The sequence below is a fragment of the Bufo bufo genome, chromosome 1 (genome assembly GCF_905171765.1).
Source record: "Bufo bufo chromosome 1, aBufBuf1.1, whole genome shotgun sequence".
Lineage (NCBI taxonomy): Eukaryota > Metazoa > Chordata > Amphibia > Anura > Bufonidae > Bufo > Bufo bufo.
Window position 1 is genome coordinate 725,985,877 of NC_053389.1, and position 17,696 is coordinate 726,003,572.

The window sequence follows — 17,696 nt, forward strand, 5'->3', positions numbered from 1 at the left end:
AACCTGATCCCACCGCCATTTTACATTCAGTGTTTTGCCAGTGTAGGGAGAGGTTGCTGTGTGGAGCAGGGACAGGCTGTTAGGGACACCAAACGCTAGCTAATAGGGCCACAAAAGTCCTTTTAAGCACTAGTATAGGTGTGCTATCGATAGGGGTGATATACTGAGGGGTGCGATATACTTATAATATACTTTTATAATGAGTCAAAAACACATAGATCTTTATAGTGATCACCTGGAAGTCTAGGGGTTAGGGGCTTACTAGGGCCATTTTTATATAGGGTAAGGTTCCGGACGGGGTCGCTCTTATCAGGGCGGGTGGTCTGTGGTTAGGCTATCAGGGCCAGAACAGCACCCCCTGTAGGGCAATATCAGGGACAGTTCTTTGCCCACCCTGTCCTTCAATACCACATCTTCATCTAGCCCAGGGATAGATGTTTTTTGCTTTCCCTCCGGGTTTCATCGATGTGCACTGGAACCCCCCGGATTGTGGTAGGACATATGGTTTCTGATTTGGTGCCGCTGAGCACCTGATTTAGTGCCGCTGAGCACTTGTTATTGCCTACCACATCTATGCTTTTTGGTTAATTTAATTTATTTTCATTTTGAGGGATATCTTTTCCATTCACACGTCCGCAAAATGGGTTCGCATCCGTTCCGCAATTTTGCGGAACGGGTGCAGACCCATTCATTTTCAATGGGGCCGGAATGTGCTGTCCGGATCCGCACTTCCGCATCTGTGCTTCCATTTCCGCAAAAAAATAGAACATGTCCTATTCTTGTCCGCAATTGCAGACAAGATTAGGCATTTTCTATTATAGTGCCGGCGATGTGTGGTCCACAAATTGCAGAATGCACATTGCCGGTGTCCGTGTTTTGCGGATCCGCAAAACACTTACGGACGTGTGAATGGACCCTCATAGTAAAATTATTAAAGGTTACGTTTTATCTTTATGTATATTCTAATGGATTGCCTTCCTTGTACAATGTTATAATATACTTTCTATGTTATAGTGCATTTGTATTGTGCGGCAGTTGTGTGCGGTTCTGCTGCGATACTGCAGGTATATAGAGGGACAAGCGTTATTGGAACAAATAATTTCTACTGGTGTGATATACCAGTCCCCCCCCAAAAAAAACAGATTGAAGCGGGGTGTTATATACCAATATACTTTCTTTATAGTGCATTTGGGTACTGTATAGTGCATTTGCGCATGCGCGTACGCAAAAATTATATTTTGCGATATTTCGCATTGAAAACAAAAATGAATGGAGATCGCAAATTCGAATAATACATCTGTTATGTCACTGTCCATGTTGTGGAACTATTTGTGCACTTCTAGTAATTATTTCTTGGCTGCAAATATGAGCTGAAGGTTTTTCAGGTTCGCCTGCCATTAAAATGAATGGGACCCGCCGCTAACTTGCGGTTTGCGAACGTTTGTTTGCGTTTGCTCGATCGCGTTCGCGAACTGCCCCGACAGATGTTAGTCCATCACTATTCTAGGGCGATCCACATAAAGAAAAGAGTATCATTTATCATCAACTATACCCTTATCCTTATCCTTAGCCGAGTCCAGTATTGCCCGAATCCGTCTCAGGAATTCAAATTTAGGATCACCAGTTAACTTCCGATATACATTCTCATCATTGAGTTGATGAACAATCTCTTTCACATAGTCCACAGTGTTCATGACAACCACTGCCCCACCCTTATCTGTCGGTTTAATGGTTAGATGAGGGTTACCAGAAAGCTCTTTAAGGGCATTGGTCTCAATGGATGTTAAATTCCTTTTAGGAGCTACCCTGCGGCTATCAAATGATTTCAACTCCTCTAAATCCGACTTAACAGCATTCATGAATGTATCAAGAGCAACGTGATTAACTGGTGGTAAAAAAATCACTTTTAGCATGTAGTTGGACATTCTCAAGTTTAAGTTTAGTATTACAATCAGACACAGTAGAAGTAGTGACCTGTTTATCGAACCATAATTTAAAGCTTTTTGATCTATAAAACCTGTATAGGTCAAGTTCCAGTTGAAACCAGTCGATGTTCCTAGAAGGACAAAAAGCAAAAAGAAAGACCTTTTTCCAGGACAGCCAGCTCTGAGGGAGTCAATATAGTGGAAGAGATATTTACCACTATTGTTTCTTTCGGAGAGTCCTCTGCAGCTTCATCTGTTTATCTCTTCCGCCACTTTTGTTGCTTCCTGCCTCCTTGTCTGGTCCGGCTGGATCTAGGCCCCGGCCTAAAAAACGAGCAGTGGGAGTAGAGGTATTAGGTTCATCTGAAGACAAAACTTGTGTTGGAGAGGTAACTATCCCTGTTGATGGAGTATCCGACACTTGTTTAACCTACACATGGTCGGAATCATGGTGCGTGTTTGTCTTTAATTTTAATCTTTATTTATGTTCACAATCAGCACATGTGCACTTTATTATACTAATTATCTTTGATGAGATATTATTATGGATTCTAATATATTTGGGACACATGATATGCAAAAATACACTTTATTGAATCATTATATTTTTATACTTTTATATGAAATTATTTTATGATCAAAATCACTATTTATATTTAGTCAAATCATGTTTATTTACAAATTGAAAACAACTATGTAAATGTTAATGCACAGCCCTACATATATGTGTGTTTAGAGCACTGTGTTCACAGCTGGACAAAGGCTTCATTGAGAGAGCTGAAACATTGCATTGGCATTTGGAGTAATAAAGATCCACTTTGTTTCACTGGAGACAGGAGTGCTGCTTTGTCATCTTCTAGATATATATATATATATATATATATATATACTGCTCAAAAAAACAAAGGGAACACAAAAATAACACATCCTAGATCTGAGTTAATTAAATATTCTTCTGAAATACTTTGTTCTTTACATAGTTGAATGTACTGACAACAAAATCACACAAAAATTAAAAATGGAAATCAAATTTTTCAACCAATGGAGGTCTGGATTTGGAGTCACACTCAAAATTAAAGTGGAAAAACACACTACAGGCTGATCCAACTTTGATGTAATGTCCTTAAAACAAGTCAAAATGAGGCTCAGTAGTGTGTGTGGCCTCCACGTGCCTGTATGACCTCCCTACAACGCCTGTGCATGCTCCTGATGAGGTGGCGGACGGTCTCCTGAGGGATCTCCTCCCAGACCTGGACTAAAGCATCTGCCAACTCCTGGACAGTCTGTGGTGCAACGTGATGTTGGTGGATAGAGCGAGACATGATGTCCCAGATGCGCTCAATTGGATTCAGGTCTGGGGAACGGGCGGGCCAGTCCATAGCATCAATGCCTTCGTCTTGCAGGAACTGCTGACACACTCCAGCCACATGAGGTCTAGCATTGTCTTGCATTAGGAGGAACCCAGGGCCAACCGCACCAGCATATGGTCTCACAAGGGGTCTGAGGATCTCATCTCGGTACCTAATGGCAGTCAGGCTACCTCTGGCGAGCACATGAAGGGCTGTGCGGCCCTCCAAAGAAATGCCACCCCACACCATTACTGACCCAATGCCAAACAGGTCATGCTGGAGGATGTTGCAGGCAGCAGAACGTTCTCCATGGCGTCTCCAGACTCTGTCATGTCTGTCACATGTGCTCAGTGTGAACCTGCTTTCATCTGTGAAGAGCACAGGGCCCCAGTGGCGAATTTGCCAATCTTGGTGTTCTCTGGCAAATGCCAAATGTCCTGCACGGTGTTGGGCTGTAAGCACAACCCCCACCTGTGGACGTCGGGCCCTCATATCACCCTCATGGAGTCTGTTTCTGACCGTTTGAGCAGACACATGCACATTTGTGGCCTGCTGGAGGTCATTTTGCAGGGCTCTGGCAGTGCTCCTCCTGTTCCTCCTTGCAAAAAGGCGGAGGTAGCGGTCCTGCTGCTGGGTTGTTGGCCTCCTCCACGTCTCCTGATGTACTGGCCTGTCTCCTGGCCTCCATGCTCTGGACACTACGCTGACAGACACAGCAAACCTTCTTGCCACAGCTCGCCTTGATGTGCCATCCTGGATAAGCTGCACTACCTGAGCCACTTGTGTGGGTTGTAGACTCCGTCTCATGCTACCACTAGAGTGAAAGCACCGCCAGCATTCAAAAGTGACCAAAACATCAGCCAGGAAGCATAGGAACTGAGAAGTGTCTGTGGTCACCACTTGTAGAACCACTCCTTTATTGGGGGTGTCTTGCTAATTGCCTATAATTTCCACCTGTTCTCTATTCCATTTGCACAACAGCATGTGAAATTGATTATCACTCAGTGTTGCTTCCTAAGTGGACAGTTTGATTTCACAGAAGTGTGATTGACTTGGAGTTACATTGTGTTGTTTAAGTATTCCCTTTATTTTTTTGAGCAGTGTATGTATATATATATATATATATATATATATATATATATATACAGTCGTGGCCAAAAGTTTTGAGAATTACATAAATATTGGAAATTGGAAAAGTTGCTGCTTAAGTTTTTATAATAGCAATTTGCATATACTCCAGAATGTTATGAAGAGTGATCAGATGAATTGCATAGTCCTTCTTTGCCATGAAAATTAACTTAATCCTAAAAAAATCTTTCCACTGCATTTCATTGCTGTCATTAAAGGACCTGCTGAGATCATTTTAGTAATCGTCTTGTTAACTCAGGTGAGAATGTTGACGAGCACAAGGCTGGAGATCATTATGTTAGGCTGATTGGGTTAAAATGGCAGACTTGACATGTTAAAAGGAGGGTGATGCTTGAAATCATTGTTCTTCCATTGTTAACCATGGTGAACTGCAAAGAAACGCGTGCAGCCATCATTACATTGCATAAAAATGGCTTCACAGGCAAGGATATTGTGGCTACTAAGATTGCACCTCAATCAACAATTTATAGGATCATCAAGAACTTCAAGGAAAGAGGTTCAATTCTTGTTAAGAAGGCTTCAGGGCGTCCAAGAAAGTCCAGCAAGGGCCAGGATCGTCTCCTAAAGAGGATTCAGCTGCGGGATCGGAGTGCCACCAGTGCAGAGCTTGCTCAGGAATGGCAGCAGGCAGGTGTGAGCGCATCTGCACGCACAGTGAGGCGAAGACTTTTGGAAGATGGCCTGGTGTCAAGAAGGGCAGCAAAGAAGCCACTTCTCCCCAAAAAAACCATCAGGGACAGATTGATCTTCTGCAGAAAGTATGGTGAACGGACTGCTGAGGACTGGGGCAAAGTCATATTCTCCGATGAAGCCTCTTTCCGATTGTTTGGGGCATCTGGAAAAAGGCTTGTCCGGAGAAGAAAAGGTGAGCGCTACCATCAGTCCTGTGTCATGCCAACAGTAAAGCATCCTGAGACCATTCATGTGTGGGGTTGCTTCTCATCCAGGGGAGTGGGCTCACTCACAATTTTGCCCAAAAACACAGCCATGAATAAAGAATGGTACCAAAACACCCTCCAACAGCAACTTCTTCCAACAATCCAACAACAGTTTGGTGAAGAACAATGCATTTTCCAGCACGATGGAGCACCGTGCCATAAGGCAAAAGTGATAACTAAGTGGCTCGGGGACCAAAACATTGACATTTTGGGTCCATGTCCCCAGATCTTAATCCCATTGAGAACTTGTGGTCAATCCTCAAGAGGCGGGCGGACAAACAAAAACCCACTAATTCTGACAAACTCCAAGAAGTGATTATGAAAGAATGGGTTGCTATCAGTCAGGAATTGGCCCAGAAGTTGATTGAGAGCATGCCCAGTCGAATTGCAGAGGTCCTGAAAAAGAAGGGACAACACTGCAAATACTGACTCTTTGCATAAATGTCATGTAATTGTCGATAAAAGCCTTTGAAACGTATGAAGTGCGTGTAATTATATTTCACTACATCACAGAAACAACTGAAACAAAGATCTAAAAGCAGTTTAGCAGCAAACTTTGTGAAAACTAATATTTGTGTCATTCTCAAAACTTTTGGCCACGACTGTATAGTGAGGAACAGAAGTATTTAAACACCCTGCGATTTAGCAAGTTCTCCCACTTAGAAATCATGGAGGGGTCTGAAATTCACATTGTAGGTGCATTCCCACTCTGAGAAAGAACAAAAAATTATAATTTTGGAAATCACATTGTATGATTTTTAACCCCTTAAGGACCTAGGACGTACCGGTACGCCCTATTTCCCGAGTCCTTAAGGACCTAGGACGTACCGGTACGCCCTATTTCCCGAGTCCTTAAGGACCGAGGACGTACCGGTACGTCCTGACTTAAAATCGGAACTCCGGCGCCGCAGGGGTTAATCGGAACGGGATTTCGGCTGAAATCATTCAGCCGGCATCCCGTAACAATGCAGGGGGGGGTCATTTGACCCCCCCGTATCGGCGATCGCAGAAAACCGCAGGTCAATTCAGACCTGCGGTTTTCTGCGTTTCCGGTCCATTCGGGTGTCCTGTGACCCGATGAACCGGAAAAAGACTGCGATCGGTGGCGTAATTATACACCACCTATCGCAGTCCGAGGATTTGGAGAGGCGGTGCTGGCCCTGGTGCTGAATGCCGCTGTCCAGGGTGCTGATTGGTGCAGGGGAGAGAGGCGCGAGATTCAAACTTCCTGCGCTCCTCTCTCCCCTCCTCTTCCTGTCCAGCACCCTGACCGTGCAGCACCGTCCAGAACGAGCTCCTGTGTCCCCCTAATCGGCATCCATCACCCTCCTGCACCCATCGCCACCCAGGTAGGTTAGGGTCAGTGAGGGAGAGGCACCGTTAGGCAGGGAAAGAAGGGAAAAGTAAGTTAGAAAAAAAAAAAAAAAAGTACTTTTATTCCAAACTTCCAAACTTCCATCTAACCCTAACCCAGACCCCTCCTGCCACTTGCCCCCCCACCCACCCCCCCCCAGCCACTTCCCCCCCCCCCTCCTGCCCCCCCCCCCCCCACCTACCCCCCACCAGCACCCCCCACCCCCCACTCACCACCACTTTTTTTTTTCTGCGTGCGCTGACTGGCCGGCACTTTTTAGCGTCCGTCCACTGTTAGCGCATCGCCCGCCCCACCACCCCACCGACCGCTGATCAGCGTTGTACCGCTGATCAGCAAGTTTTAACTTTTTTTTTTTCTAACACTTGCCCATTTTTTTGCCTGGACTTTTTAGTACGCGAACACCCGTTGCCCCCACACACACGCACATATAATAAAGTTTGCCACACACGCACACCTACACGCACACACACCCATGGCCCACCGGATGTTCTCGGCCGAGGAGGCATACGCCCAGATTGCCTCCGACTCTGAGAGCCCCAGTGAGGATGAGGATGACCCCACATTCCTTTTGTCATCCGCATCCTCCTCATCATCATCTGATGACGATGAGCCACCAAGGCGGCGGAGACGCCGCCAGGCGGAGCCAGGGGCCCCACATGCTAGGGATCCTGTGGCCCACCCTAGTACGAGCCGCCCTGGGGTTCGTACTGGTTTCCCGGCCCACCAAATAAGTCCACCGGAGCCCCCTGCCGATGAACTTAGCTGGTGTCCCCCAGTGGACTTTGAGCCTGAGATTCCGGATTTTGCTGGCAATCCTGGAATCCAGATTCCCACAGTGGGGTTTACTGAAATAGACTATTTTAGTTTTTTTTTCAGTAACTCACTGGTGAATTTGATGGTGGAGCAGACGAATCTGTACGCCCAACAGTTCGTCGCTCAAAACCCAGGCTCAGTTTTGGCTAGACCCGGTGGCTGGACGCCGGTCAGTGCAGCCGAAATGAGGACATTTTGGGGCCTCGTGCTGCATATGGGTCTAGTCCAAAAACCCAGTGTCAGGCAATACTGGAGTGGGGACATACTCTACCAGACCCCACTGTACAGTATGGTCATGATACGTCACCGGTTTGAGGCCATCCGGAAATGTCTGCATTATTCCGATAATGCAGCATGTCCCCCCCGAAGTGATCCTGCCTATGACCGGCTGTATAAGATACGGCCGGTCATCGATCACTTTGGGGCCACATTTCAGCAGGCCTACGTACCTGGAAGGGAGGTCGCGGTTGATGAGTCTCTCGTTGCGTTCAAGGGGAGACTCAGTTTCCGCCAATACATTCCCACAAAGCGGGCGAGGTATGGCGTGAAGCTATACAAAATTTGTGAGAGTGCCTCAGGGTACACTTACAAATTTCGTGTGTACGAGGGGCGAGATTCCCGTATTGAACCCCCAGAATGTCCCCCCACTCTGGGTGTTAGCGGGAAACTCGTGTGGGACCTTATGTACCCACTGCTGGATAATGGTTACCACTTGTACGTGGATAACTTTTATACCAGCATTCCCTTGTTCAGGTCCCTTGCCGCCAGATCCACGTTCGCTTGTGGGACCGTGCGGAAAAATCAACGCGGCCTCCCTGCCTACCCCCTCCAGGTACCTATCCCCAGGGGTGAGACCCGTGCCCTTACCAGTGGAAACCTGTTGCTGGTCAGGTATAAGGACAAGAGGGATGTCCTTATGCTGTCCACAATCCACGGTAACGGCACCACCCCTGTCCCTGTGCGAGGTACCGCGGCAACGGTCCTCAAGCCCGATTGTATCGTCGACTACAATCGGTATATGGGAGGAGTTGATCTCTCTGATCAAGTCCTCACGCCATATAACGCCATGCGCAAAACCCGGGCATGGTACAAAAAAGTTGCGGTCTACTTGGTACAGGTTGCCATGTACAACTCTTTTGTACTATCCCGAAGCGCTGGCAGCACAGGGACATTCCTCCAGTTCTATGAGGCAGTCCTCAAAGACCTGATCTTTTCGGACCGGGAAAGAGCAGGCCGGAGTACCTCGGGAATTGGAGGCGCCCGGATCGTCCCTAGCCAACACTTTCCAGGTGTGGTCCCCCATACTGGAAAGAAGGGACGAACCCAAAAAAAGTGCAGAGTGTGTCACAAGAGGGGGATACGGAAGGACACCACTACTCAATGTGACACTTGCCCCGATCATCCGGGCCTCTGCATTATCAATTGCTTCAGGGAGTATCACACTTCCATGGAGTACTAAATTTTTATAATCCTCAACAGTCCACTAGAGAACATAAAACACTATGGCTCTCAGACTTTGGAGACACGGAAACAATTTTTCTTTCCCCAAAAAATATTAGTTTTAGAGCAGGCATCCTCAAACTGCGGCCCTCCAGATGTTGTAAAACTATAACTCCCAGCATGCCCAGACAACCTACAGCCATCAGCAGGGCATGGTGGGAATTGTAGTTTTACAATATCTGGAGGGCCGCAGTTTTAGGATGCCTGCTTAGTGTCTCCAAAGTCTGAGAGCCATACATATTGGGCATCGTCGCGTGCGTAAAAGTCGTCGCTATAAAAATAACTTTTGACCAAACGCCTCGGATGAACGGTGTTAAAAATATAAAATAAAAACTGTGCCAAAACACCAATTTTTGGGCAAAATTTCAATTTGAATCCATTTTGCCGGTAATAAAGCAAGGGTTAACAGCCAAACAAAACTAAATATTTATTGCCCCGATTCTGTAGTTTGCAGAAACACCCCATATGTGGTCGTAAATGGCTATATAGCCGCACGGCAGGGCATAGAACGAAGGGAACTCCATATGGTTTCTGGAAGGCAGATTTTGATGGACAGTTTTTTTTTTGACACCATGTCCCATTAGAAGCCCCCCCTGATGTAGCCTAGACTAGAAACTCCAAAAAAGTGACCCCATCTAAGAAACTACACCCCTCAAGGTATTCAAAAGTTACTTTACAAACTATGTTAACCCTTTAGGTGTTCCACAAAACCAAATAGTGAATGTAGAAACAATTTTAGAATTACATTTTTTTGTTACATTGCCTCAAAAAAGACTAATATAGAGCAACCAAAAATCAAATTTACCCCAAAAATAGTCCCAAAACAACAACCACCTTATCCCGTAGTTTCCTAGATGGGGTCACTTTTATGGAGTTTCTACTCTAGGGGTGCATCAGGGGGCTTGAAAGGGTACATGGTGTCAATAAACCAGTCCAGCAAAATCTGCCTTCCAAAAATGACGTTCCCCTTCTTCTATGTCCTGCCGTTTAGCCAAATAGTAGTTTACGACCACATATGGGGTGTTTTTGCAAACTACAGAATCAGGGCAACCCATTTTGAGTGTTGTTTGGCAGTTAACCCTTGTTTTACTCCTGGAAAAAATTGATTATATTGGAAAATTTTCCAAAAAATAGAAATTTCAAAATTGTTTCTCCATCTGCCATTAACTCTTGTGGAACACCTAAAGGGTTAACAAAGTTTGTAAACCCAGTTTTGAATACCTTGAGGGGTGTACTTTCTTAGATGGAGTCACTTTTTTGAAATTTCTATTCTAGGGGTGCAACAGGGGGCTTCAAATGGGACATGGTATAAACAAAACCAGTCCTACCAAATCTGCCTTCCAAAACCCATATGGTGTTCCCCTCCTTCTATGTGCTACCGTTCGGCCAAACAGTAGTTTACGACCACATATGGGGTGTTTTTGCAAACTACAGAATCAGGGCAACCCATTTTGAGTGTTGTTTGGCAGTTAACCCTTGTTTTACTCCTGGAAAAAATTGATTATATTGGAAAATTTTCCAAAAAATAGAAATTTCAAAATTGTTTCTCCATCTGCCATTAACTCTTGTGGAACACCTAAAGGGTTAACAAAGTTTGTAAACCCAGTTTTGAATACCTTGAGGGGTGTACTTTCTTAGATGGAGTCACTTTTTTGAAATTTCTATTCTAGGGGTGCAACAGGGGGCTTCAAATGGGACATGGTATAAACAAAACCAGTCCTGCCAAATCTGCCTTCCAAAACCCATATGGTGTTCCCCTCCTTCTATGTGCTACCGTTCGGCCAAACAGTAGTTTACGACCACATATGGGGTGTTTTTGCAAACTACAGAATCAGGGCAACCCATTTTGAGTGTTGTTTGGCAGTTAACCCTTGTTTTACTCCTGGAAAAAATTGATTATATTGGAAAATTTTCCAAAAAATAGAAATTTCAAAATTGTTTCTCCATCTGCCATTAACTCTTGTGGAACACCTAAAGGGTTAACAAAGTTTGTAAACCCAGTTTTGAATACCTTGAGGGGTGTACTTTCTTAGATGGAGTCACTTTTTTGAAATTTCTATTCTAGGGGTGCAACAGGGGGCTTCAAATGGGACATGGTATAAACAAAACCAGTCCTGCCAAATCTGCCTTCCAAAACCCATATGGTGTTCCCCTCCTTCTATGTGCTACCGTTCGGCCAAACAGTAGTTTACGACCACATATGGGGTGTTTTTGCAAACTACAGAATCAGGGCAACCCATTTTGAGTGTTGTTTGGCAGTTAACCCTTGTTTTACTCCTGGAAAAAATTGATTATATTGGAAAATTTTCCAAAAAATAGAAATTTCAAAATTGTTTCTCCATCTGCCATTAACTCTTGTGGAACACCTAAAGGGTTAACAAAGTTTGTAAACCCAGTTTTGAATACCTTGAGGGGTGTACTTTCTTAGATGGAGTCACTTTTTTGAAATTTCTATTCTAGGGGTGCAACAGGGGGCTTCAAATGGGACATGGTATAAACAAAACCAGTCCTGCCAAATCTGCCTTCCAAAACCCATATGGTGTTCCCCTCCTTCTATGTGCTACCGTTCGGCCAAACAGTAGTTTACGACCACATATGGGGTGTTTTTGCAAACTACAGAATCAGGGCAACCCATTTTGAGTGTTGTTTGGCAGTTAACCCTTGTTTTACTCCTGGAAAAAATTGATTATATTGGAAAATTTTCCAAAAAATAGAAATTTCAAAATTGTTTCTCCATCTGCCATTAACTCTTGTGGAACACCTAAAGGGTTAACAAAGTTTGTAAACCCAGTTTTGAATACCTTGAGGGGTGTACTTTCTTAGATGGAGTCACTTTTTTGAAATTTCTATTCTAGGGGTGCAACAGGGGGCTTCAAATGGGACATGGTATAAACAAAACCAGTCCTGCCAAATCTGCCTTCCAAAACCCATATGGTGTTCCCCTCCTTCTATGTGCTACCGTTCGGCCAAACAGTAGTTTACGACCACATATGGGGTGTTTTTGCAAACTACAGAATCAGGGCAACCCATTTTGAGTGTTGTTTGGCAGTTAACCCTTGTTTTACTCCTGGAAAAAATTGATTATATTGGAAAATTTTCCAAAAAATAGAAATTTCAAAATTGTTTCTCCATCTGCCATTAACTCTTGTGGAACACCTAAAGGGTTAACAAAGTTTGTAAACCCAGTTTTGAATACCTTGAGGGGTGTACTTTCTTAGATGGAGTCACTTTTTTGAAATTTCTATTCTAGGGGTGCAACAGGGGGCTTCAAATGGGACATGGTATAAACAAAACCAGTCCTGCCAAATCTGCCTTCCAAAACCCATATGGTGTTCCCCTCCTTCTATGTGCTACCGTTCGGCCAAACAGTAGTTTACGACCACATATGGGGTGTTTTTGCAAACTACAGAATCAGGGCAACCCATTTTGAGTGTTGTTTGGCAGTTAACCCTTGTTTTACTCCTGGAAAAAATTGATTATATTGGAAAATTTTCCAAAAAATATAAATTTCAAAATTGTTTCTCCATCTGCCATTAACTCTTGTGGAACACCTAAAGGGTTAACAAAGTTTGAAAAAACAGTTTTGAATACCTTGAGGGGTGTAGTTTCTAGAATGGGGTCATTTTTGGGAGGTTTCTATTATCTAAGCCTCACAATATGACTTCAAACCTGAACTGGTCCATAAAAAGTGGGATTTTGAAGATTTCTGAAAATTTCAAAATTTGCTTCTAAACTTCTAAGCCTTGTAACATCCCCAAAAAATAAAATATCATTCCCAAAACAATTCAAGCATGAAGTAGACATATGGGGAATGTAAAGTCATCACAATTTTTGGGGGTATTACTATGTATTACAGAGGTAGAGAAACTGAAAATTTGAAATTTGCTAATTTTTCAAAATTTACGGTAAAAATTGTATTTTTTTATGCAAAAAAATTAACTTTTTTGACCCAATTTTAGCAGTGTCATGAAGTACAATATGTGACGAAAAAACAATCTCAGAACGGCCTGGGTAAGTCAAAGCGTTTTAAAGTTATGAGCACTTAAAGTGACACTGGTCAGATTTGCAAAAAATGGCCTGGTCCTTAAGGTGAAAATGAGCCTGGTCCTTAAGGTGAAAATGAGCCCGGTCCTTAAGGGGTTAAAGAATGTATTTGTCTTGCACTGCTGAACATAAGTATTTGAACACCTGAGTGTTAATATTTGGTACTGAAGTTTTTGTTTACAATTACAGAGGTCAAACGTTTCCTGTAGTTCTTGACCAGGTTTGCACACACTGCAACAGGGATTTTGACCTGCTCCTCCTCCTCCACATTGTGTGCTGTCCGCATCTATTGTTCCGTTCTGCGGCCCCACAAAAAATATGGAGCATGCTCTATTCTTGTCTGCGGTTGCGGACAAGAATAGGCATTCTGTCTGTAGCGTCGGCCATGTGCGGTCCGCCATGTACGGTCGTGTGAATGCACCCTTAAAGTAATAGACACAGACACAGCTCACACAGGTTGAAGCTCCAGATATGCCGCTGCTAAGTAGCGCAGTGTGCGGCACGTTCTGAGCTGGTCTTTCACAGTGATAGTGCATGGAATTATGATTACTAATTAGTACTCTTTGTGCCACTGTATAATGGAACTAAAATCGCGACACCATCCCCCACTTCCTGCTAGATGGCACCACCTGAGGCAAGAGTCTCACATTGTCTCATTGGTGGTGCACCCTTGGATGTAGGCTTTCTCCAATCCTTCTGTCTCTTCATGTAATCTCAGATAGAATCAATGATGGCCCATATCATCACTTCCAGAACTTCTTATTCTTCTTTAAGCTTCTTATCAATTTTGTTAATTGATAAAAATAAACTAACACTTCTATTTTTGAAAGCATTCTTACTTTGCATTTTTCCACACCTGCATAACACTTTTGCACAGTACAGTATATTAGCCACATTTTAAGAAGGCAATGAAAACGTAGTCTTTATGAAGAATATATTGTATTTTGACAACGGTAAACAATGAAATGGCGTTATTTAATCTACATATTCAAGTATTTTGGGCCTACTTTCAGACGCAACTTTCCATACACACCTAGTAATTATCTAAAGAATTCTGCTGAATTCTGATGAGATATTGCCCACAGGGAATTTCACTGCATGCGGTATATTAGTACATGGCGTCAAGAATTCCTCCAGCTTACCTGTGTCTGACAGTATTACCACAGGGCACGTGCTATTTTTTACATACTTGGATCTATAATAATAAGCATTTTATAACTAGAATCAATATACAGTATTGTTACAATTGCATAGTACACACAAATAGAAATTCAGATTATCCCTGAAGAATATTGGAATAAAACAGAAGATTTCGCTGAAGTTCTGTATTGATTTCAGCTGAAGTCGCACATGACTTCGGTGAATGAATTCTGTAATCACTTACACGTCTTTAAAAACATTTTAAAATAGAAATCCGAAGTGGGGTTTGGTACCATAGTACCAGCCGGTACCAAACTCGACTGCGGATTCCGAATTTTAAATGTTTTTCAAAATGCAGAAATGAATACCAGATTCATTCACCAAAGTCTCGCATGACTTTGGGTAAAACAAATTTTGCCTACATGGAGACAATACATTTTAATGCTGTACGGTGACAGGTCTCGGACAGCATTAAAATTAAGTGTTAGAACGAATCGACTTTGGATCTAGCATCCGAAGCTCAATTCTCTCAAGCCTAATTATTATGTGCCACAGAGCAGTAGAGCTTTATTATTAGATGCCACAGAGCAGTAGAGCTTTATTATTAGATGCCACAGGGCAGTAGAGCTTTATTATTAGATGCCACAGGGCAGTAGAGCTTTATTATTAGATGCCACAGAGCAGTAGAGCTTTATTATTAGATGCCACAGGGCAGTAGAGCTTTATTATTAGATGCCACAGGGCAGTAGAGCTTTATTATTAGATGCCACAGAACAGTAGAGCTTTATTATTAGATGCCACAGAGCAGTAGAGCTTTATTATTAGATGCCACAGAGCAGTAGAGCTTTATTAATAGATGCCACAGGGCAGTAGAGCTTTATTATTAGATGCCACAGGGCAGTAGAGCTTTATTATTAGATGCCACAGAACAGTAGAGCTTTATTATTAGATGCCACAGAGCAGTAGAGCTTTATTATTAGATGCCACAGAGCAGTAGAGCTTTATTATTAGATGCCACAGAACAGTAGAGCTTTATTATTAGATGCCACAGAGCAGTAGAGCTTTATTATTAGATGCCACAGAGCAGTAGAGCTTTATTATTAGATGCCACAGGGCAGTAGAGCTTTATTATTAGATGCCACAGGGCAGTAGAGCTTTATTATTAGATGCCACAGAGCAGTAGAGCTTTATTATTAGATGCCACAGGGCAGTAGAGCCTTATTATTAGATGCCACAGAGCAGTAGAGCTTAATTATTAGATGCCACAGGGCAGTAGAGCTTTATTATTAGATGCCACAGGGCAGTAGAGCTTTATTATTAGATGCCACAGAGCAGTAGAGCTTTATTATTAGATGCCACAGGGCAGTAGAGCTTTATTATTAGATGCCACAGAGCAGTAGAGCTTTATTATTAGATGCCACAGGGCAGTAGAGCTTTGTTATTAGATGCCACAGATCAGTAGAGCTTTATTATTAGATGCCACAGAGCAGTAGAGCTTTATTATTAGATGCCACAGGGCAGTAGAGCTTTATTATTAGATGCCACAGAGCAGTAGAGCTTTATTATTAGATGCCACAGAGCAGTAGAGCTTTATTATTAGATGCCACAGGGCAGTAGAGCTTTATTATTAGATGCCACAGGGCAGTAGAGCTTTATTATTAGATGCCACAGAGCAGTAGAGCTTTATTATTAGATGCCACAGGGCAGTAGAGCTTTATTATTAGATGCCACAGGGCAGTAGAGCTTTATTATTAGATGCCACAGAACAGTAGAGCTTTATTATTAGATGCCACAGAGCAGTAGAGCTTTATTATTAGATGCCACAGAGCAGTAGAGCTTTATTAATAGATGCCACAGGGCAGTAGAGCTTTATTATTAGATGCCACAGGGCAGTAGAGCTTTATTATTAGATGCCACAGAACAGTAGAGCTTTATTATTAGATGCCACAGAGCAGTAGAGCTTTATTATTAGATGCCACAGAGCAGTAGAGCTTTATTATTAGATGCCACAGGGCAGTAGAGCTTTATTATTAGATGCCACAGGGCAGTAGAGCTTTATTATTAGATGCCACAGAGCAGTAGAGCTTTATTATTAGATGCCACAGGGCAGTAGAGCTTTATTATTAGATGCCACAGGGCAGTAGAGCTTTATTATTAGATGCCACAGAGCAGTAGAGCTTTATTATTAGATGCCACAGGGCAGTAGAGCTTTATTATTAGATGCCACAGAGCAGTAGAGCTTTATTATTAGATGCCACAGGGCAGTAGAGCTTTATTATTAGATGCCACAGGGCAGTAGAGCTTTATTATTAGATGCCACAGAGCAGTAGAACTTTATTATTAGATGCCACAGGGCAGTAGAGCTTTATTATTAGATGCCACAGAGCAGTAGAGCTTTATTATTAGATGCCACAGGGCAGTAGAGCTTTGTTATTAGATGCCACAGAGCAGTAGAGCTTTATTATTAGATGCCACAGAGCAGTAGAGCTTTATTATTAGATGCCACAGGGCAGTAGAGCTTTATTATTAGATGCCACAGAGCAGTAGAGCTTTATTATTAGATGCCACAGAGCAGTAGAGCTTTATTATTAGATGCCACAGGGCAGTAGAGCTTTATTATTAGATGCCACAGGGCAGTAGAGCTTTATTATTAGATGCCACAGAGCAGTAGAGCTTTATTATTAGATGCCACAGGGCAGTAGAGCTTTATTATTAGATGCCACAGGGCAGTAGAGCTTTATTATTAGATGCCACAGAACAGTAGAGCTTTATTATTAGATGCCACAGAGCAGTAGAGCTTTATTATTAGATGCCACAGAGCAGTAGAGCTTTATTAATAGATGCCACAGGGCAGTAGAGCTTTATTATTAGATGCCACAGGGCAGTAGAGCTTTATTATTAGATGCCACAGAACAGTAGAGCTTTATTATTAGATGCCACAGAGCAGTAGAGCTTTATTATTAGATGCCACAGAGCAGTAGAGCTTTATTATTAGATGCCACAGAGCAGTAGAGCTTTATTATTAGATGCCACAGGGCAGTAGAGCTTTATTATTAGATGCCACAGAGCAGTAGAGCTTTATTATTAGATGCCACAGGGCAGTAGAGCTTTGTTATTAGATGCCACAGAGCAGTAGAGCTTTATTATTAGATGCCACAGAGCAGTAGAGCTTTATTATTAGATGCCACAGGGCAGTAGAGCTTTATTATTAGATGCCACAGGGCAGTAGAGCTTTATTATTAGATGCCACAGAACAGTAGAGCTTTATTATTAGATGCCACAGAGCAGTAGAGCTTTATTATTAGATGCCACAGGGCAGTAGAGCTTTATTATTAGATGCCACAGAGCAGTAGAGATTTATTATTAGATGCCACAGAGCAGTAGAGCTTTATTATTAGATGCCACAGAGCAGTAGAGCTTTATTAATAGATGCCACAGGGCAGTAGAGCTTTATTATTAGATG